At 44.3% G+C, this 9,256-nt stretch overlaps 1 long non-coding RNA gene across 1 annotated transcript; it reads right to left on the minus strand.

The window, feature by feature from the left end:
- Positions 1-593: 593 nt before the first annotated feature.
- On the minus strand, positions 594-7,160 carry LOC144158661 (uncharacterized). The gene is made up of 3 exons (XR_013320158.1): positions 6,873-7,160; positions 5,054-5,323; positions 594-2,169 (listed from the first exon to the last, which is right to left on the minus strand). It is a non-coding gene; the product is annotated as an uncharacterized LOC144158661 (long non-coding RNA).
- Between the last annotated feature and the right edge of the window lie 2,096 nt (positions 7,161-9,256).

The following is a 9,256-nucleotide window of genomic DNA, read 5'->3' on the forward strand; positions in this document are numbered from 1 at the left end:
GGCAGCTTAAACTGAGAATATTTGCATTTAAAAACATTAAAATAAGTTTAAATTGATCATAAATTTTTCGCTGTTTTTACGCAAAACTGTACATGGGATATGAAGTGCACCACAAGGAGGGCTTTGGATTAGCTTTAGCAAATTTGGGACATTTAAGGTGCATTGAAATCTCTACACATGCGCTTTTTCACTTTCTGTATCCACCAGGAAAATGGCTGCCAATTTAGACAGCGATTCTAAATAGTAGTTGACGTGCATTTTAAAATAATCACAAACATTATAGCCACAAAATTAATTTTTACAAGTTGTAGACATTGCCCGTTACACCAGACATTGGACTACACTGTCAAGAGCTTTGACATCTACAATGACGTCTACAAAGCAGGCTTATACTGGTAGAATGTTTCATACCATAATTACTGTGTGTTCAGAGCTCACGTGTGAAGTATGGATACTGCTGCTTCAGCAAGAACCGAGGATGAGCACCCTTCCTGGTTCTGAAAAAAAATAACAGAGGAAATGCCTTAAGCAGGATTCTGAAACGGGGTTGAATGAAACAAGAATGAACAAGAAATTCTTTGAAAACATGTAAAGCAATGCAAACAAATATTTATTTCAACTTATTTCTACAAAAGACCACCTCATGAAGACTGGTGGTGGGGTATTGGCTCAAAAAAAAAAGCAGAGAGCACTTATACAAATGCTACAGGGAGCCTTCGCAGCCAACAATTGTTTGAACACACCTAAACTGATCACTGTTCAACAAACTCATAAAAAATGTTTGAATGCATAAAAAACCAGTGGTAAACACAGGAAACAGTTAAAACAGAATGACGGCACAAGTTTGTCCCGTCGTTCTCTTCTGTGTCCTGGGTTTTCCTATGGTTTTTCATCTATTCAAACATGCACCAGCTAGCCCAGTCCAACGCCTTGGTGTCATAAAAATATGGATAGTCAATCCTTACACAAAGTTGAAAAAAAAAGAAAGTATAAAGTAGGTGACAAAATTAAAACGACAGCAAATTGGTTGGCTTTTAATTTTAAATGATAATATAAAAAATAATGGCATGAACGAAAGTAAGCAGCACGCGAAGTACCTTGTTGCTAGCCCGACATTCCACTTTGAAGCAAAATGTCCGCTTTCAACACTACATAGGCTAAACATGCAATGAGGCATTCCTTTAGGCACACAAAATATACCATAATTGTTAAAAAAGCTACGAATTAGTTGAAAAAACCTGACCACGACAAATTGGAATTAGTGACTAGATACAGTTTCAGAAATACACAGCGACATCATATAAAAATATATGGTTCCCATACAAAGATTGATCATAACAAAAATTCAGGACATTTATCAGACTGGCATCAATGTGCAAAGCAGCTTAAATGAAGGAAGACGGTCTTCACTAAAAACATGTTAATATTGGGAGCTCATGTGCTTCCCTGCAAGTTGGGTGTGTAAACCCACTGACATCTTAACTAACCCGCCTGAATCATCACTTGATAGACATTGAGGAATTTTACGAATTGGTTTATTGCAGCCAGCTGTCTAGTTTATTTTCCTATTTTTCTTGGCATTTCGTGTCTAATTCTAAATTTGGTGACTAGATAGCTTTTACTATGGTCATGCACTGGTGACAACGAATATTTGATTTTACTTTTAAAAAATTTCAGTTTTGTTTTATTGCTCACCAGCCAACGATCTGAAATATCAGAGGCGCTTAAAACGTATGTTGGCATTTCCTTCCTGCAGTGTAGTACAACTAATCATGACTTTTACCATAATTTGTTCACAAATCGTAATATTTGGAAAGTATTCAGCTTAATGAAAATGTCATTTCCGAAGCATGCACAATCAACAAGGCCTCAATGACTCTCATGACGTGGTCCACTTGTTTCTGTCACAAATAACCTCAGTGCAGACACATTCCACCGAAGACGAAGGTAACATGCCCTCTTGGGTGATGAATATTTAAAAAGCCTTACGAGTAAATTTGCTGCTGAGCACGTGAAATTGTGGCATTAAAACAAAAGATCCCTCTGCGGCATCTTTCACTTGGAGGAGCGCTTGACCACAAACTTTGAGAAGCTGGAAAATGCTCCATGAACCGCTCCAGCCAGCAGAAACGATGCAGGACACAAGTTGGTAGGCGGACCGTTGGCATCCTGCGATTGTGAAGATATTTCTGTTTAGTAGATGTTCTTCTTTTTGTACCACTGTTTATTTCACCTTTAACAAGCAGCTGAACTCCTTAACGTTCGCATAATAAAATGCTGCAATGCGGAACAGTTAGCAGGGTTACCTCAATTTTCCTTTTCTACGAATTAACACAATGTAGGTAATCTGCACACAACTACAATCAAACTACAATTTTCACCTACTTCACTGCTAACATCAGCGTTTGACTGCTCAAGCAAATACAGGTTAGACATGTGAGCAATCTGCTAAACGTATCCCCACAAACTGAACAATCAGGCATCAGAAATCGGCAAGGAAGGAGGTGTCACGTTTAAATGGCACTTTTTTTGTTCAAAACATAAACAACACCTGGAAGCTTGAAGCGTGAGAGGGGGTCTTTCACGCTGACAATGTCAGAACATAGCTTGCTAGTGGGCACCTGCACGATGTGCACAATGTGTTTCTTGAAAATGCGTGCGAGAGTTTGATTGATGTGTAGGACGGGAATTGCAGCACGTTTTGACACAGGCCTTGTGGACGCTTCTGCCTGCTAATTCAATGTGGATTCTTGCTAGTCGCCCTCTTCGCTTCTTTCTGAATATAATGCTTTAGGCATTATATTCAGGACAACGACTGCATCAAAACGTGCAGCAATTACCTACGTCCCACACATCGGTGAAACTCTCGCACACATTTTCAAGACACGCAGTGCATACATTGTGCATGTGCCCACTAGCAAGCTGCGTTCTGACATTGTCAGCGTGAGAGACCCCCTCTCACGCTCCAAGCTTCCGGGTATTGTTTATTAGATTCCATGCGCTGAATGCAAATCAGTGTACATTGGCGAAACGGGCAGTCTGCACAGAAGATTAATGCAGCACTGGAACGAAGTGAACAAGGGCCATGCACAAACAAGTCCACTGGCAGAGCGCCGTGAGAGGACGGGACACGTGGTCGACTGGAACAAGACAAAATTACTGACAACTGAGTGCAATCTATCTTCTCGATTACTGCTCGAGTCCCTCATTGTTCAGACGACGCCCAACATTATCAACATAATGGATGGCAGTCTGCACCATATCTATGCAAACTCATTGCGCCGCGTAATGCCCAATATATAGCTTCGTTTTCCACGACACATGCTCACCGTGAACAAGCAACAAACCGTTAAATGGCTTTCTTGACTTGGTCAGTGACCTACGTTTCATCACTGCAATAATGCTTTTCCCTGCCTACATGGCATTCCGTCAAACACTGGACTACACCACATGAGCCATTGGCGTTCTTAACCTGCACCAGAGTATATAACCTTTCACTACTGCTATGAGATAGACCCATAAACGCACTTCAATATGGCCTTTATATTTAGCTCTTGGAAACATTATGTATAATTTTACCTTTAAGTTGCACCTGCTACAGCAGCTGGTACCAACTATACCAAAAACATGAAAAAAAAAAAACGGTGGTTTAACACGCCAAAGCTACACTTGGGATATGGGGAGCACTGTAGGGGAAGGCTTCGCATTAATTTTGACCATCTGGGTATTTTTGTGCGCATCGAAATCTCCAAACACGGGCGTCTTTACGTGTTGCCTCCATCTGAAAAGCGGCTACACCAAGCGGTATCTAACCGACATTCGCCTCCACAGCACACCACCCTAGCCACGGCAGTGGGTTAAACATATGAAATAAAGCGAGTTTTGGAGTGCAAATGAAAATATTAATCACACGTCTTATTTTCCCAATCGATGTACCTTTTGAAATCCACCATGCAATCCCCCCTCCCCTACCGGCCTACCAAAACACCTTTGTCTCAAGAGGTAATCAGGCTGTTGTTAATGAAGTAAGTATTTACAATCCGAGACTTGCCACCGTTAAAGTCATGCACTTTGTTTTAGAGATAAGTGACATTAGCCATTTGCAGCACCAGGAGTTAATTGTGTTAAGATCAGATTGAAAGCACTGACGGTAGTAGTTGAAAGAAATTGTGTGATAAATTACATCATCTGCAAATAGACCTACATGGGAGGATATGCAACATGGAAGATAGACCAAGCAACCTGCCTGGGGGGACAACAAAGTGGCACGAGCAAAAGAAGTATATAGTTATTAGAAGTAAACTGCATTTGAGAAGAATGAAAATCTTTTGCTCAAGTGAGGACATTAGGGTGAAGTTTGAGAAGTAGTCTGTGGTGTGCAATGCGATTGAATGCTTTAGAAAAATCGAGAAAAACTACCGCAGTTTGTAATCCTGTGTCAATGGATCAATGTAGATCGTGAACAAATCCTGAAAGTTGTGTTTCTCAAGTAACCCTTGTGAAAACCGTGGTGATACTTGAATGTGATATTGTGATTTTATAAATAATTAGCGACCTGAGAGTGGATGAAATGTTTCCTGACCTTGCATATGGTGCTTGTTAGGGAAATTTAATGGTGAAGTACCGTCTCCTGATTTAAAGACTGGTGCTACCTCGACTATCTTCCAACCCTTGAGATTAGTGCCTGTCATGAGAGACTGCGAAAAAAGCGCTGTCAGAATTCTACAGACTGCGGGATGTACTTTTCGGTATAGTATGATTATTACCAGTATGATCTGAAGTAGACCAGTTTGTATTGCAAGTTTAAAACCATATTGAAAGATCCTAAATGTTTGCTTGGCTTGATTACATACGAATACTTGCTTCAAAGTCAGTTCAATTTCTCTTCTTGCCCTTTAGTCGTCAGCCCCAGATTCTCTTCAATATCTCTGCTAAGCAATGACACGCTCCATACACACAGTACTGCTTCATGAAAATGTTTCAAATAATCAGAGGCCACAGCAGTGCCAACAGGTATACATCATGGCAAGTTCCACAACATGCAATAACTAACCTCAAAGTACATAATCGGTGGGTGCACCGATATGGCAGCAGTGCCTGGACCGATGTGTCGAGCAAATGCGCTGACTTCTGAACGGGTGGTCCAAGCAGCCAGATGATGGATGAATGACCATTCCTGGCGGCAAAGCGTACGGAGCACCAACGAAAGGCCAGGCAGTACTTGGGTACAGCAGGTGCAGTGTCGGTTGGCCAAGGGAGGCCCTGGCAAAGCCTTTGAAACTGGACTGGAAGGCAGCTGACCCAGGACAGCCAGCAGCAGCACCTGCAGGTGCATAATCTGTGAGTGTGCTGACACTTGTTGAAATACAAGAAGAGCACACACAAAGCATGAATGCTTACATCAAGTAGATTTTTAATCGTTTAAAGACAGTAACCTCCAAGGCACTAATAAGAACATTTCCGGAACACCCCAAGTGAAATTTAGGTCACAGTAAGAATGTATTTATTAGACCCGCAGGTACTGTGAGTGGGGTATGCATGATATATGCAAAGCTAGCTACTGAGCTAATTTGCATGGAACGCATGCTAGCAGCTCATCTGTATCCCTTGCTTTCAATCGGAACTGGTGTGTGATAGTTGAGGCTCCTCCATTTCAATGTCTGACTTGTATCTGCACGTTCAATTCTCCAATATAAATCGAGTTGAGTGAGTGCCTACAGCTTTCTTGTTAGTCTCTGTATGGCCTGCGGTTTTGCGAAAATGAGAACTTGCGAATTGGCTCAATTTTCTGCACTAATTTAAACAATACATATGCCTCTGATATCAAGCCCCAGACTTCCCGAGGGCTACTCTGACAGAATCTGCAGGCGCCTCGTAGGCGTTGTGAAATCTCCCCCACTACCCCGAGACTATGCTAACTCCCTGCGAGGCCACACGCGCGCATTTCACCTTCAATTTGCACGTATGTGAATTCTATACCTCTATGAACTCTGAGACGGGCGTCGTCATATTCGTGCCGGACTCGTGAAGCTCGGCAACGTAAATTACCGCACTCGCTCGCTGGCGCGCGGCCCGAACTCTCTCACCGTTTCCGGCCCTTGCATACTATTTTCTCCACCTTGCACTTTGTAAATTCTCATGTTTAACTACACCTCGTGCGCCCTCATCTCTTGCCTGCTTTTCTTCCAGCACAACTCCGTCAGCACCCGGTCGACGCGTACGCTGTCGGGGCGCGTTGGCGAGCGAGTACGGCAATTTCGCTGTTGTCGAGCTTCACGAGAACAGCACACATATCGCGGCCCGAAGACCGCGAGGCGTACGGTCGCCGGTCTCGCGAGCGCAATAGGTGCGAAGCGCACTGCACGGAATTCGTGGGGGGGGGGGGGGGGGGGGGGGGAGGAGGGGAGAGATTTCACAACACCTACGAGACGCCAGCTATGGAATCACGTGTACGCTTTTTCACATGCACTTCCAGGGAACCTCCTGTTCATGTTATTTCTTGGTATACCGCGGGTATTCACGAGGGAGGACTAATCACAGCGTTGTGCCACTCACGCGAAATTGCGACTGCGATCTGCAACCGCAAAGGCACTGTTTGAGAGACACATAAACAAACGCCCCGGTGTTAAAGAGCCTTGCGTGATGTGAAATTATTAGCAGCCGTGTACCATAGCGCGAGCATCGTAGCCAAGGTCTAGCTTCAGCGTAAATTGATGCTGACTTCTGCGGAAACGGTGGACTGGGCGCCAAACAAGTATACTAACTCACGTAGGCTCTCAGTTCAAACGAGATGGGGGTGTAGTGAATTACTGACCCATAAACACCAGAACTCGTTCCAACCAAATACAGAATAATAAAAAATGCGTACTTACCCGAGCAAAAACGATGTTTCCAACGTACAATTCTCCTTCACTGTCGTCTTCATCTCGCGGACACACGAACACGCTTTGTTCTGATGCAATGTCATCCACTTTTGACGCGCAGTATTTTATCCGGCGATGATCGTTCTTCCGGGGTCCCCATGTTCAACACACGCGTAGGTTGGAAGGGTAGACATCACCCATAAAGCTTCTATAACTATGATTTAAGCTTGAAATAGATAAAACAGATTAAATCACGCCACCAACCACTCGGCACAAAACACCATGAAAAAACACACACAAAAGTGAGAGATAGTTGCCAGACTTCAAATGCAGCACCTCTCTGTTTGACGAAAATTGTGTTACTACTGTAATGTTGGTAATTATCTTTCTGCTTTCAAAGTCTGAAATGTGTTTATAACTTAAATTTAAGGTTTTTAAACACAAAAAGTGAATACACATAAAGTAATTGACATATATACTGATATTGTAAAGAGGTTTGACGTTTGTTTTGGTTTTGTTTTCACGGCGGGCTTCTCAAGAGAGAACGTGCGAGAAAACGAGCTACTTTGGGTTTAGGAAGAGGGCGGTAAATGTCGGCGTGATAGAAAGCAAGGAACAGGTGCTTACCCTGGTCGTTAAAAAAGGAGCTAATGAAACCCTCACGTAAAAAAAAAAAAAAAAAAAAAACACGTTCGACGAGGAATCGAACCATTGACCTACAAAACAGTAAACGGACGCGTTAACAAACAGCTATGTCGGCGGGCGGTGTTCGAGACGCTTAAAACAACTCTATACTTACGTAAGTTGTCAACGAATATTGTCGCTTGTGTCTAGTCATCGGCTCCTTTACCGATGGTCTAGTTTATGCTGCATTTTTGAAATTCTGGCTGTCCTAACGCTTGTTTCTCACGCACCGGTCTTGCAGACGAGGCCGCATTGCTAGCGCTGCAAGCGATTGAGCCAAAGCTCCATTATTTGACTCAAGAAAAGCTATCGCAGTCAACCCGACCTTTTCTGCGCAAGCCACGGCAGCCACGAAATAAATGGAATGTGCCGTTAGAATTATGGCGTTGATAACGCTTGTTTGACCGGCACCGTCTTGCAGACAAGCAACGTCGCTCTAATACTACAAGCGATGTCACTCCTGGCATGTCAGGCGCATCAAACCCATCGTGTAAAACGACTGCTAACAGTGCGAAAACCTCTGAGTTTGTAACAAGTGGGGATTTGCGGTGGCGGCGACGTAATAGGTACAGCAAGCAGGTAGGCAGAACAGCAGCGTAGGGTTACAACCTTTCCCCGACAAAAAAAACGGGCCTTCGGGGGGGGGGGGGTATTGTGTTGAGAAAAGACGCCATGTTTTGTAACATGCAGTGCCATTTATTGTAGTGTTTTCTTAGAGAGAAATCAACATAACGTTTGTACTGAAAGTGATTGAGAGCTTGGTTAATCGCTCTGCATGTGCTTCACTGAAAAGTAACCGCAATTGCTGACCGCGGCGGTAGAATTTCGTTATTTTGTTCTTCCCTTAGGTCCCCCTCCATCTGAGGCAGCGCGCTCGCCCGCGTATTTTCTCTGCTCGCGTGTCTTTGCGCAGCTTGTCGACATAGGCGTGCGCAGAGTTCTCAATTTGGGGTGGCAAAGTCTTACCGCTGCTCCCCCCCCTCCCCCCCCCCCCCCCAGAGCAACTCCCGACCTCTTCTCACTGAAGGCCTTGCGGTGCGAACGCAGTGCAAATAGGGATGGTTATAAAATTTTTATTTCAATGTGATGGAATTGCAACACACACAAAATATGTCTGAGCAGAAATTTTGCTTTCATGTGTTACATCGGCAAGGCATGGGGCAAATTTGGCGCCCCCTTCAGATGATTAGGGGGGGCGGCCCCCCCCCCCCCCTGCCCCCCCTGTGCGCACGCCTATGCTTGTCGACACGTATTTATCGTCTTAGTTGTTGAATTGACGCTTATAAAACGCCAAAACGGGCATAATCACGGCACAAAAGCCAAAAAACCGGCTGATGACGGCTGGTTTTAGATATGGACCGGCAACCGGCCCGCTGTTTAAAAAACCGGTCGGGCCGGTCCAAAACCAGGAAGGTGGCAACCCTACGGCAGCGACGAGCGAAAATGATTTTACACGACCGCCCCCGTCGGCCTGCGCAAAAAAGGAAGATAGAACCCCTGCATACACGCCCTCGAAGAAAGCTGCCGATTCAGTTTGTTGTGGACGAAGAGCAACCGAGGCTGCAGCCACAAACGATTGCGCTTGCCGTGGTATGAGCCAAAGCATATCTTCACATAGTTATGTTATCGTCCGTCTGACTGTTACTTACTGAAGGGAAAATTCAGAACACAAACGTTGACGTCTAGCGTCTATGCCAGACATAGACGCT

The sequence above is a fragment of the Haemaphysalis longicornis genome, unplaced genomic scaffold (genome assembly GCF_048455015.1).
Source record: "Haemaphysalis longicornis isolate Haplotype H1 unplaced genomic scaffold, Haemaphysalis longicornis Haplotype H1 scaffold_10, whole genome shotgun sequence".
Classification (NCBI taxonomy): Eukaryota; Metazoa; Arthropoda; class Arachnida; order Ixodida; family Ixodidae; genus Haemaphysalis; species Haemaphysalis longicornis.